Below are 14,521 nucleotides of genomic sequence, written 5' to 3' on the forward strand. Positions count from 1 at the left end.
TGGATGGATAGATGGGTGTGTGAGTAAATGGATAGATGGATGAATGGGTAGATGGGCGGATGAATGGATGGATAGATGGGTGGTTGGGTGGGGGAGTAGGTAGGTGAAGAAGCTTGCCAGACAGACTGGGGAGAAGGAGGAAGGAGAGCTGGTGGCTGTCCAGGTGCTGTAGCTCTATCTAGCTGCTGCAAATTTCCAATTACCTCAGTCATCTTCCTTGCCTCACCTCTTTGCCTACTGCTTTGTTTCAAGAGCAGCTTGGTGAGGTAGTTGTAAAGATGGATCCAGGCGTCAGAAAACCTGATTTTTTTCTTCTACAATGTTTGATGTACCTGGGCGAACTTTGGGCAATTCAGAAACTCTCAAATTGTTCTTATCAGTAAGATGGAGGTGACGATACCAGTCTTCTCTATCCTGCGTGGTTTTGTGGGGATCAAACATGATGATGGGCAAGGAAAACGTTCTGCAGTCAAGAAGCCCACATACAGGGGAGCGCTTTGCTAGGTATTATTGGGTTGTTCTTCTCTCCTTATTCTCCTTTATGGTTAGCTGCCTGTGGGCTCATATGTGGCTTTTACAAAATGTTCCAGGGATTTTCAGAGCTCCTGAAAGAAGCAGAGCAACAGAAATCACAAGACAAGGTTATGTTACCATGTTGGCTCATCACTTGTCAAGGGAAAGGATTTTTTTGGTTGTTCTATTTTTGCTGTTAGGGCAGTGAAGCCAGAAGGCGTAGAGTTATTGCAGAGAGAGTAAAAACCAGGGGCTTCTCTGTATGAATATGTGTGGTTTCCCACCTGAACCAAATGGGGCAGTGGAAAATTTCCAGTGATACGCTGAGCCAACGTGTAAGCATCTGCGGGGCAAATCAGGTTATCTGTGGAGAACGACAGTGCTAAAAGATGAAGACTGAGTTGTCCTCTTGTTAAACATCCACACGAAGTCCATAAGAGAACTGTCACACCTTATCCCTTTACTCTGAGCTGGTCACTATTGATCTTCTTCTCAAATAATTCCTATTTTGTCATATCATAAAATCTTTAACTGATCTGTTCTGGAGTTCCCCTTAGCTTGGTGGTTCTCAAAATGTGTCCTTAGACCAGCAGCATCATAACATCACCTGGGAATGTGTTAGAAATGCTGTTCTCAGCATGCGGTTCGGTCTCAGACTTACTGAATTAGCAGCTCTGGGAGTGGGGCCGTACAATTTGAGAACAAGCCTTTTGGTGACTCTGATAGATCTTAAATTTGGGAGCCAAGGTTCTAATCATTACTTCCCTAAATAGCATTTCTGAAGGAGGATCTTTGTGGCTTCTACTTGAATACTTCTGGTGACAGGGAGCTCACTACTTCACAAGGCATCTGATTAGAAGCCCTAGCGATTAGATATTTTTTCACTCTACTGAGATAAATCTGACTTCTTGTCACTTCCCACCTGCTGGAGTTGGCTCCATCCTCCGAATGCAATTCAGGGTGATAGCTGAATGGAGATCACTAGTACCTGGGCTAATTACTCACCTAGTAGGAGTTGGGTAAAAGTGAATACAAGAGGATAAACTGGGAGGGAGGCCAGTGTGTCACATTTTCCTCTCAGCCAAACAAAACAGCAAGATTAAGGGCTGTCCCTGGCATTTGTGAGATTATGATAAATATCAGTATTAATAACAATAGTGACAGTAATAATTACCCACAGCTCGATTTGGATGCAGGTCAAGAAACCATCCAAATCAAATTACATGTAAGGAAAATATGTGTATTCAGGGCTGGGAACGTTTTCAAAGAGGAAGACAAATGGATGCTGTGAAAAACATTTCACCTTTGCTTCCAGTGGGAATAACTTCTCCTTTCCATTCCCGGGAGGGTGTAAGAGAAAGGAGTCTCCTGGAGGGGTAGGGATATTTTAGGGTGAGGTCCCAGCCCCACTCTGACTAGTTGTGCGTACATTAAGCACAAGGCTGAGACCGAACAATGAGCCTTTTCCTGGTCACCCCTCAGCCGGGGGTGATTTGAGTCAGTGGTGGTCTCTTCTGTTTGTTTCTGGTGGGCATTCGGCAGACGGGACCAGGAGAGAGTGTACTCTTCTCACACTGGGAGGCTGGGAGTGGGGAGGCTCCACACCAGCCTCAGCCTCGCCTTCCCAGGGTCTAATCTCGTTCTCTTTTAACACCAAGCCCTCCCCTCTCAGGACTGAAAGCACCAGCAGCCTTAAACATTGCCAGGGCACTCTCACAGATGATTTTTCCTCCCCCCAGTTTGAGCCTGGAGAGTGTTTACTTCCTGTCAACCCCTAGGGATCTGCTGATTTTTCCCATTACTGCAAATTGCTGCTCTTGGGTGCTTTGCATTTGTTATTAAGATGCAATCAGGGTTTCCTAACTGATTAGCAGCCTCACCCCTCAGCCCCCAGCCCTCACACCTGACTTGGAGGCAGCAGCAGTGGAGAAGGGGAACCCCCTTGGCTGCTGGGTGTCTAGCGGGAGGCTCTCTGTTCCGTTGGGGGGGGCTCATGGGTTCAGCAGCACAGCTTGGGAGGGCACGGGAAGGAGCAGAGAGGCGCTGAGGGGCCCTGAGCAGGCTGAGAAGCAACTTGGGGTCTCTCAGGTTCCCAGGAACTGTGGTGGGTGTTGGGCCGTGTGACAGGCTTCTGGAATGCTGACGGCTGATGGCTGTGAAGGCCTGTCCAACGAGGTAGAGGCCAGCCTGAGCCGGGCCTTCCGGACGAGTAAACACAGTGCTTCTCTTCAGGCTGAGTGGCAGGATGATGAGCGTGCGGGGGGTGGCCTGCCCGGAATCCTGTGTCAGTCAGCTCGGAGCACCGCCACAGAGACAGGCCCCACTCTGCCTCCCCACCCGAGGGCCCTTTGCCTTCTCCCGCCCGCCCTTGGCCAACCCACTGGGCCCCTTCTTTGGTTCTGTCCCCGCTGGCAGCCAACCAAGTGCACACAAACACCTCTTCACACCCTTCCAGGGGCTTCTGAGCACACACACAAAACTGACTCCGACTCCTGGTCCAAAGCTCCTTTTCTTGCCCACATCTGTGACCCTTTCTCCACGCTTCGGCTTGTTTTTTGTTTTTTAAGCGTCTCTATTTTCATTCAACAAGTGTCTTGCCCTCACCAAGTTGTCATTGTTGTGTGAGGAAAAGAGCCCTTGAAGATGGACCCCGAAGTCTTGCTGAATCACCGAGGAGCGAAAGGGTGAGTGTGCTGGAGAAGCCAAGGGTGGCAGCCATCACAATCCAAGGCGGGTGGGGGGGTGTCGGGACTCCATTGCTGGGGGAGCCGGGATGCCGCTCCTCACCAGTCAGAGCTATGTGGGGAGTCCATGTGGGCCCAGGGGACACTGGTCCTGTGTCACTTGATTTTTACTTGATCTGCTGAATGTGTTTTGGGAAGAAAAAGGACAGAGTAGGAAGGTAAGGGAGAACAATAAGGAGGTGGGATTTTCATGCAGTGCCTAGACTTGAAAAGAGATGGACAATTCCGAGTTCAAGCCCTGCGTGTTCCATTTACTGCCTCTGTTATCTGAGCCCATTTTCTCCGCTTTAAAATGGAGATAATAAATCTGTGTCACTGGGTTGTTATGAGCCAAACACCAGGAGATATATACAGAGTACACAGATTGACTTTCTTCTTTTTCTCTTGTTTGGGGAAGAGGGTGTTTACGACAATGGTTTTTTTTTAAAGAAATCAAATCATGTTTGGCATCATTTAAAGACCAAGATGAACCTTCCTGAACATGGGAAGGGCTTGTGGCTGTCTTCTCTTCCCATGGTGGAAAAGGTTCATTTAACTCCAGGTTTGCATTATTTTATCCTCCCTACTAATGATACTGTTTTTCCTGGCATGCTACTTTGACAGCCCCAAACTGACAAACCCAAGACCCTCCCTTCCTGGGAACAATTGTAAAAGCAGGCTGTCAGGCCACAAAAGAGAGAGCAAGATGGTCACTGTCTTTGGCACAAGGAAATATCTTGGAATGTGTTTAAGGAGAAAGACAGAGGCTGGGCATTGGGTAAAGCACAGAGAAAATTTATGGAAGAATTTTCCAAAGAGTGTACATGGTGAAATGGGCTACAAATGTGCCAACAGGCCTGTTCACCTGGGGCAGGAAGGGTCGCTGAGTCCTCTCCACGTGTAATCTGTGAGGCATAGGGAAAAGGCCTCACAGACACACAACTGAAATCCCAACTTAGAATTAGAATCCCAGAAGGAGAGGAGAGAGAATGAAACAGAAGGAAAAATGAATGCCCCAGAATTTCCTTAAGTTGAAAAAAAGATCGAGCCACAGGTTCCAGAAGCTTAGTAAACCCCAACAGGAAATACACAAGACAAATGCATCTAGAGATATCATAGTCTGATATACTGCTGCTGAAAACTAAAGACAGAAAAAATCTTAAAAGTAGCCAGGTTAAAAAAAAAAAAAGGACAACTACTTTCAAAGGAGCAACACTAACACCTGACTTCTCAAAAGAAAGGATGGAAGTCAGAAGGTAATAAAATGATATCTTTAAAATTTTATACAGATGAATGGATAAAAAGGAGGTGGTGTATATATATATATATATAATGGAGTATTATTTGGCCATCAAAAAGAATGAAATCTTGCCATTTGCAATAACACGGAAGGAACTAGAGGATATTATGCTAAATAAAACAGGTCAGTCAGAGAAAGACAAATACCATATGATTTCACGCCAATATGGAATTTAAGAAACAAAACAAATGAACATAGAGGACTGGAAGGAAAAATAAAATAAGATATAAACAGAGAGAGGGAAACCATAAGAAACTCTTTTTTTAAAAAAATTATTTATTTATTTCTTTGACAGAGAGAGACACAGCGAGAGAGGGAACACAAGCAGGGGGAGTGGGAGAGGGAGAAGCAGGCTTCCCAAGGAGCAGGGAGCCCAATTTGGGGCTCAATCCCAGGACCCTGGGACCATGACCCAAGCCGAAGGCAGACGCTTAATGACTGAGACACCCAGGCGCCCTTTTTTTTTTTTAATTTTTTATTTAAGGAAACTCTTAACTCTAGGAAACAAACTGAGGGGTCGCTGGAGGGGAGGTGGGTGGAGGATGGGGTAACTGGGGGATGGGCATTAAGGAGGGCACGTGATGTGATGAGCACTGGGTGTTATATGCAACTGAGGAATCACTAAATTCTACCTCTGAAACTAATAATGCACTATATGTTAACTAAATTGAATTTAAATAGAAAAAAATTTTAAAAGATTCTGTACTCATAGTGGGAGCATTAACAGTGCAAGTGAATGATAAACAATCAAAAGTCAGTAAGACTCTAGAACAACTGAACAACGGGTCCAACAATTTGACCTAGTAATATATAGAGAAGGCGCATCCAAGAAGTGCAGGGCATGCATTCTTTTCCAGTACATATGAAACATTTTCCAAAATTGATTCTATGCTGGGCCATAAGGCAAATTTCAACACGTTTTAAATAGTTGAAGTCACAGTCTTTGGCAACAGTGGAATTAAGCCAGAAATAAATAACAAAAGTGAGTGAAATGATGATAAAATATGGCCTATTAGAGTGTGTGCTTAAAGGAATTATATAGCCTCAACTGTATATATTAGAAAAGAAAAAGGCTGAAGAATAATGAAGTAGTTAGAAAAATAAACACAACTAAATGCTTATGTAATAAAGATAAGGATTTAATGAAATAGATGACAAATGTATAATAAAGCAAAATAAAAAGTTGGCTATTCAAAGAGATGAATGAAATTAATAAACTCCAAGGAAGACAATGTATTTGTATGTGTGTGTGTGAGTGTGTGTATGTGTGTGTGTGAGAGAGTGAGAGAGAGCGTGTGTGTGAGCTAGAAAGAGTGAGAGAGTGTTTGTGAGAGTGTGTGTAAGAGAGAAAGAGGGAGAGAGTGTATGTGTGAGTGAGAGAGTGAGAAAGAGTATGTGAGAGAGTATGCGATAGTATGTGTGAGAGAGAGGGAGAGAGTGTGTGGGTGTATGTGAATGTGAGAGAGAGGGAGAGAGAGTGTGTGTATGAAAGAGAGAGAGAGGGAGGGAGAGGGAGAATATGTGTGTGTGTGAGAGAGAGACAGAGAGGGCTGGGTGAATACAAATTATCAACAACAGGAATGAAAAAAAGGGACATCTTACAGATTCTCCTTATTCATTAAAAAAATGAGATGATATTATGAACAACTTTATGCCAATACATTTGATAATTTTTAAAAACAGATCTTATCCAAATGAATACAGAGAGAAATAGGAATTCTGAAGAGCCCAAAATCTATTAAAATCGTGTATATTATTAAACACTTTCTCCTCACAAACTCGAGGCCCAGATAGTTTCACCAACTGGACTTTTTCTAAATTTTAATAAATGAATCATACTGATCTTACACAGTTCTTCCAGAGAATAAGAAAGCAAAAGACATGTTAAAACTTGTTTTAGAAAGCCAGATATGACTCAAAATAATGCAAGAACATCACAAGACAAAAAAATCACAGGTGAATTTCTTTGATAAGTGTAAATTTAAAATTCTTTATTAAAATATTTGCAAGTCAAATCCAGTGATGTATAAAAAGTACAAATCACAATCAATTTGGATCAATTTCAGAGATATAGAAATGGTTTAATAATCAAAAGATAGAGATTGTAATTTATCATATTAATAGAATAAAAGACAAACAGAAATTGAATATCAAATAATAGAGGACATAGACTAGTAGAAATAGAATAAAGAAGATGTGGCCATCTCATTAGATGTAGAGAAAGCATTTGATAAAGGTCAATATACATTCCTGATAAAATTTTTATTTATCAAAATAAAAATAGATGTCATTTCCTTAATCTGGTAAAGGGAATATACACAACAAACGACCTCAAACATCATGCTTAAAGGTAAAGTAGTGAAAGCCATCCCTTGAGATTAGGAATGAGAAAAAATACCAGAATCACTTTTCTTCAATGTTATACCAGAATTTCTAGCAAGAAAAAACAAATAAAAGCAATTAAGTTTCAAAGGGGAGATATAATACCATTGATATTTGTAGATGACATGGTTGTCCATTTAGAAAAAGACAAAAGAATTTATAGAAAAATATTGGAATTATTAAGTAAATTCAGCAATACAACTGAGTACACTGTCACAGTCAACTGTATTCTTATACACTAATGACACTTACAAAGGAAATAAAATCCATACTGTTTACAATAGCATCCCCCAAGCCTCAAATATCTAGAGTAAACCTAATAAAAAATGTGCAAGAAAACATTATGAGAGAAATTAAGTAAGATCTAAATAAAGGAGGCATATACTATGTTCATGGATTAGAAGATTCAATATTATAAAAGATGCCAACAGATCTTAAATACTCAGGGCTTAGGATGTTTTGTTTGTTTTGTCTTTTTTTCTTTTTGGGCAAAGTGACAGGCTGATTATAAAATTTATATGAAAATACAAAGGATAATAACCAGGTACTCCTTAAATAAGAGAAGTAAAATTAGAGGGTTCATTATTGTAAGAGATATCCTAAAGCTTCAGCAATTAAGAGAGCATACTATTTATGAAAAATAGAGATATTAAGTAATGTACCAGAGGAAAATATTAAAAACAGACTCATTCATATAAAGTTACTTGATTTATGACAAAGCTAATGCATCAGTGCATTAAAAGATTTTTTTTTCCATAACGGTCTGCATTAATTAGATATCCCCATGGAAAAAAAATCTTGATTCCTATTTTATACTATATATGTATATAAAACAAGTTCCAGGAAAATTACAGACCTAAAAGTGAAAGCTAAAATAATTCAACTTCTAGATGAAAAATGGGGCCTATTTTCATAACCTTAAGGTGAGCGATTGTTTCTCAAACAGGACACAAAAAAAGTGCTTAACCATAAAATAAGTAATTGTTAAATTCAACTATTTAAAAAAAAAGAATTTCTATTCATGGGGGAAAAAATGTTAAGACACTGAAAATCAAGCCAGAGAGTGGGAAAAGATATTGGCAATATATCTCTCTGACAAAAGTCACCTATCCAGGGTAAATAAAGAAAAAAAAAAAAAGAAATCCTATTAATTTGTAAGAAAAAGACAGGCAACAGTAGAGAGAGGGGCAAGATATCCAAAAGGCTAATATGCATATGTAAAGGTATTAAATCTCATTAGTCTTTTTTTTTTTTAAAGATTTTATTTATTTATTTGAGAGAGAGAATGAGATAGAGAGAGCATGAGAGGGGGGAGGGTCAGAGGGAGAAGCAGACTCCCTGCTGAGCAGGGAGCCCGGTGCGGGACTCGATCCCAGGACTCCAGGATCATGACCTGAGCCGAAGGCAGTCGCTTAACCAACTGAGCCACCCAGGCGCCCTAAATCTCATTAGTCTTTAGTGAAATGCATGTTTAAATTATAATATGACATCACTACACATCTACCATAATGGCCAAAATTAAAAAGCCTGACAATACTAAGTGTTGGTGAGGATGTGCGGTACAACTGAAATTCTTGTATGCTATATATGTAGTGTAAGTTGGTGGGCATCTTGAAAAATGACATGGCAGTCTCGGCCAAAAGCTGAACCTATGCATACCATGTGACTCAACATTTCTGTTCCCAGTGTCTGTTGAGCAGCCCTCCCTCATCTTCCGGTTCTACTCTCATGCAAACGTCCCATGCTTCTGAGGGCCCAAGAGAGCAGTACCTCATTGTGGCCACTCTCTGCCCAGGGTGCCATCTCCTGGGACTTGCAAAGCTGCAAGTCCTCCCAGTGACCCAAAAGTGCTGCATTTCCTACCATCTTAATTGGCTGGAGCCAAGCTGAGCTCCTCACTCAGCGTGTGCTCTGCTTTGTAACTGAGGCCCCAAAGCGGTTCTGCTCACACCCCCATTCTCACGAAGCTCCTTGGCTTTCTAACTACTCCTTCTGCTGCTGCCTTCTCTCCATAGCCCAAGGTCACAGACCCCATACTACCCCTTCCCATCTCTGTCTTTGCTCCTAGGCAAACTTAACTTCAAAGTGCAAACAGATGCATGGGGTTACTTGCAACACTACTTCTTCAGACACTCAGTTTCTACCACCTATATTAGGCCCATCAGGACCTCTGCTGCACGGTGTGTCAGCTAGGAATGCTTTGGGCTACAAGTAACAGAACTCCCAAACAGTACCTGAAATCCATAGGCATTTGCTTTTCCACTTAAGAAATCTAGAGGGGGGCGCCTTGGTGGCTCAGTCAGTTAAGCGTCTGCCTTTGGCTCAGGTCATGATTCCAGGGTCCTGGGATTGAGCCCCACAGTGGGCTCCCTGCTCAGCCAGGAGTCTGCTTCTCCTTCTCCCTCTGCCCCTCCTCCTGCACTCATGTGCACGCGTGCTCTCTCTCTCTCAAATCAGTACATAAAATCTTTAAAAAAGTCTAGAGGGAGGTGGAGGCTGGGGTACGTTCAACAGCTCACCTGAATCTTCAGAGCCAGGAGTTTCTTCCGACATCCTTAGTTATTAGCTTTCTGTCCCTTGTCCTTGCCACCTTGAGGTTGTGAAATGGCTATTTCAACTCATACATCAAAACCATGGACAGGACAGAAACAAAGGGAAGAGATAGGATAGCTCACCTTTTCCCCTTGCCTATCTCTTTTATCAGGAGGAAAAGCCCTCCCATACACCAACCCTGATCTTCAGTAAACTTCCTTGTGTCTCTGAAACCAAGTCCTACTGGCACCTCTACATACAAAGGACAGTGGAAGGTGGGTATTTGGTAGCTCAGAATAGCTTTTGAATCGCCAACCAACAGTGCCATGAGAGAGTCATTCAGAATGACAAATAGAAGCAATCATGTTGGATAATCCACCTACAACTCTGAATAATCTAGAGTTGGAATCACCAGTTTAGTTTGTCTTTCTTTGGGGAGACTGTGTGCGCGACTAACATTTCCCACGCAGCCTTTGAAATTATTTGATTTTACTGTGTTTGCAGTCAGAATGAGATTTTCCTTTGGTAAATATAATGATTTCCTAATAAGAGTGCCAAATTATTTCATTGAGTTGTGGCTTTGGACCGTCCTCTCTGCTACTGATTTGAATGAGAGTGAATTCCTCCAGTGTCATGACAGACAGTTTGATGGAAGAAAGGAATGAGAAGCCTCTGCTCAATCAAGTATCTGATTAATACAGGTACTGTATGCAAATGGCTTTCTAAACATTTGAATTAGATAAGACATGCTTACCACCACTCCTAAAGTGTCTATTCCCTTTTTCTAAGCCTCTTAACATCTTCCCAAAATGCTACCTGTTCTGTGCTATCTTTTCGAGACTATTTTGATTTTTTCCTTTTTTTTAATTCACCCTAATTGCTTTTCGCCCAGACTTCGGCGCTTCTCTGTCATTCTGTGCTGACTGTGGGCACAGCATAAATGCAGCTGAGAAAATGACAGGTTGCAGAATTTTTACACTACTGTTAAATCTCATCGCAATATATGCCCTGATCTGGGCATAGCACCTCCCCAGGAGCAACAGACACTTATTTATTGATAAGACGTTTTTACAACCTGATTCTTCCATCATGGCAAGTTGAGTATCACCATTCCTCTTTCGCCATGCCTGTACGACAAAATGTAGTGTGTCAGGAACTCCAGATTATCTTCCCAATGGAGCCGGAGGAGAGAAATTGACAAGTTGCTCGTGTGTTTGTGTCTACCTGCATTTCATGTGTACAAACACATGGAGTGTATTGAAAATTGTTGATATTTGATGACGCCTTCAGTCAAAACATTCCATGGCCCTACATGTAACTCTCAATATGGTAGAGGTGTGATGTAGTGAAACGTTAAAAGCTTACGGGGAATCCGAGGAGGGAAGGGAAGGTTTAGGAAATGCAGGATGTGCTAAGTAAGAGAGGAGAGGCAAAGAAAAGAGCCTGCATACGGAATTTTAGGGCACCATAAAGAAAGGAAATCAGATTTTTAAGGTCTGAGTCTAAGAGATGGGCAGCCCTACTGAGGAGTCAGGTGGTAGGGAACAATATGGTTCTGTCTGCAGCCTACCATCATCTCCTGCATCAACCAGTCACCAGAAGCGGAGCTCTGGGCTTGAGATCCTGACCTTAGTTCCATCTGCAAGGACCCTTTTTCCAAATAAGGTCACACCCACAGCTTCTGGGGGTCAGGACATGGACACATCTTATTTAGGGGCTAACATTCAACTCACCATGCCCCTTTGTACCCTGGGCTGGCAGTAGCGGAGAATAAACCCTTTGATGCACCCATGGTTGGGACTCAGTGCTGCGCCACCACTGTGAATCAATGGTGGCAGATCCAAGGCCCATGGCTGGTGCCATATTGGCCATTTCTGAGTGACACACTCATTTCCATTTTAGGTCTAGATCACAGGAGACAGCATAACATTAACGGGCTTCCCATTGGTTTGGTCCCACGCCAGGACCGTGGCACCCTCAGAGGGCGACACTAGACTTCCTGGTTAGCTGTGGAGTGATGGCGCTGGGTTAGCTGACGTCTCGTCAGGTGAGAGCTAGACATCACCTCACCTTGGGCAGAGTTTTTGGCTCTTGGAGCTCCTTTTCTTTTTATTTATTTATTTATTTATTTATTTATTTATTTATTTGACAGAGAGAGACACAGTGAGAGAGGGAACACAAGCAGGGGGAGTGGGAGAGGGAGAAGCAGGCTTCCCTCAGAGCAGGGAGCCCGATGTGGGGCTCGATCCCAGGACCCTGGGATCATGACCCGAGCCGAAGGCAGACGCCCAACGACTGAGCCACCCAGGTGCCCCGGAGCTCCTTTTCTTCAATCACTGATAGCTGAGGGACCAGTGGAGGAGATGCTTCTTCTTACACAGCTTCCTTTCCCTCGGAGCTATGTAGAGATAGATCCCTTCAAGTCGTGTGCCTGGGGTGGAGAAGGTGGGCCTACCAGCTGTCTTCTCTAGCTTGCCAGGACGTTTTCCTCCCCTTCTCTCCATGCCCTTTCATCCTTTATTTCAGGGAGGTAAACACTGAACAGAGCTCACTTGGGAGCTCAGAGCTTGCGGAGATCAAAAGCTGGGACAGGGGCGGGGAGAAGGACTCTGCTTTTCCCACATGTTTTCTGTGAAGAGAATCCGACAACTTCTTCCCCTTAACTCATGTGGAGCTTCTCCCTTTTCTAAGGACCCACTTCTGGATAAGCAGTGGATCCAAATAAAAAGGAATCACAGAGCATGGCTACCAGGGTTTACGACGCGCTTAGTGGTGTCTATATATATATACATATATTACAGTTTGGAAAGAGTGAAAGGTAAGAAAAAGAGCAAGGCTGGCATGGCTCTGCATGCACATGCAAATATAAATGAAACAGAATTTCAAGACTTCCATGTAAAAAAAATAAAAAATCCCCCGCTCTCCCCCCATCCACAGGAGAGCTAGGTAGTGGGCTTCCACTTAGGAGGAGGAGCAATGGTCGAGAGCAGGAGCGAGTTTTCCATGTCGGGGCAAAGGACACCTAGGCAAGAGCCTAGATCCTGGAAGGCAAGAATGAAGGGGCTAAGGAGGGGTAAATACGTGCAAAAGAATAACAGAAGTGAGCAGGCGTCTTCGACGGTGGGCCGGTGGAAGTTAAGGGCAGAGCGCAAGGGTGGGTTGTTTAGCAGAACGTCAAAAGCTCTGAGGCTCTGGTCTGCATGGCGTGAGTGAATGCTGGTGGGAACCCATGAAGGCAGCCTCAGTGCCTTTGCAGTGCAGGGCGCATATGTCTGGCAAGTCTGTGGAACTAACTATTTCTGGTCTTGCTTCTAAATGAATGGGTGGGATTCAGACCTATGCTTAGGACATTTAACCTATGAATGAAGTTCTCTCTGGTAGGAATTTCTGCCTCGGAGGGCTGGCCTCAAAGGTGTAAGGAGGATCTAGGGTGTGACAAGAAAACTGATATTTACTGAGCACCTACTATGTGCCAGGCACTGTGTTAGGGGTGTATGTGTGTGTGTATGTGTGTCCGTGTATCATCTTACATCATCCTCACAGTAAGTCTTTGACACAGTTCTTGTTGCTCATGGAGAAACTGAGACTCAGAGAGGTTCAGTGATTTGCCCAAGGCCACATAGTCAGACTCCTGGGCCGGGACTCAACCAGGGCCTACTTCGCTCTAGGCTTGTTCCTTTGACATTTCCTACAGGTCGGCTCTAAGCCTGAGCCTGGCTCTTTCTCCCACAGAGCAGGAAGCAGCCCTCTTTCTGTGGCTTCTGCCCTTTCCCAGCATCCCCATGCCTGGGGCGAGGCTGAATGGACACGCCGCCTGGGTTTTGTCCTGACTACACACCTGGGAAAATTCCACTCTGGCTCATGGTGACTCCACTTTCTCGAGAGCCTGTCACTGCTGTGGCTTTTTCCCTTGTCTCTCCAGCGGGCAGGCAGCACGTTGCCTGAACAGTGGGTGCTCCGCGGCGTGGTTTCTCAGGGTGTTCCGCTCACCCTCGACTCAGTTCACGCTGCCTGAAGACCAGACTTTCTCATCCTGCACATCTTTGCCACCCAGGAGCAGCCCTGGGATTTCTTTAGTTTTAAGGGAATGCATTTGAATTTCCAAGGTGCCTCCTTACCACGTAGAAGAAAGGGGAAAAAAGGGTGATCCCCCATGTAGTCTGGGCTCTTCTTGCCTGGCAAATTTGGAAAAAGTTCTTCTGGAACAGCCTATTGATAATGTTGCCAACCATGCCTGCCTGGGACTGGAGTATGGCGTGGGGTCACAGCGTGACCAGACGGACCACAGGACCTCGGGTAAGGCAGAGAGCGGGCAAGAGGAGGGTCTGGTATCCTTTCTAAATCTGTGGTCCTTCTACGATGTTAGATCTGGCATTTATTGAACAGGTTTAAGAGCCCCACTCCTCCCTGTTGGCTTACCAGGATGTTTATTTAGAGTTCAAAACCCATTGTCACGGCCAGTCTCTATTGATAAAACAAGCGATATTGGAGAACAGGTTAAATTTTCAAGCTATTTTTTGTAACCTCAATCTCAAACATAAAGGGAAGCTAGAAACTCACATTAAACTGGATTTCTGATTCTTAAAAAAAAATTTTTTTTTTCTGCTTCATTGATTATAAGGATCATTCAAAATCTTTGATAGAATCATCCCTTGTTTGGCCAGCGGGTGGTTGCGATCAAAGGTGTGCAGAGTCGGGGGACCTGAGAATTTTGGGAATGTGGGAACTGCTCCCCGCCTGAGCTTACTCAGCTCCAATGTAGCGGGGACGACACTTCTTCCTTGGGGAGGGGACGTCAGGGCACAGCATGGCCCATGGGGCTCTAACCACCCTGAGGACAGGGGCTCCCTTGTTCCTCGCCTCCACCTCCCAGCCAGCGTGACAGGAGCTTGTCTGGAAGGTCCTTCTAGACTTGCCACCTTTCCTCACCTCTCTGTTCCTCCTTCTACAGGATTTGGATTGGGATTTGTGTTTGGATGCTACGAATCTCTTCCACATTCCCACGTGTGTGTGGGAAGAGCCCTGCCTCCAAGAAGGATTTGCTTTGCGTAAAGCCACACCCATGCGGTCA

This window comes from Neomonachus schauinslandi, chromosome 8 (genome assembly GCF_002201575.2).
Source record: "Neomonachus schauinslandi chromosome 8, ASM220157v2, whole genome shotgun sequence".
NCBI classification, from domain to species: domain Eukaryota; kingdom Metazoa; phylum Chordata; class Mammalia; order Carnivora; family Phocidae; genus Neomonachus; species Neomonachus schauinslandi.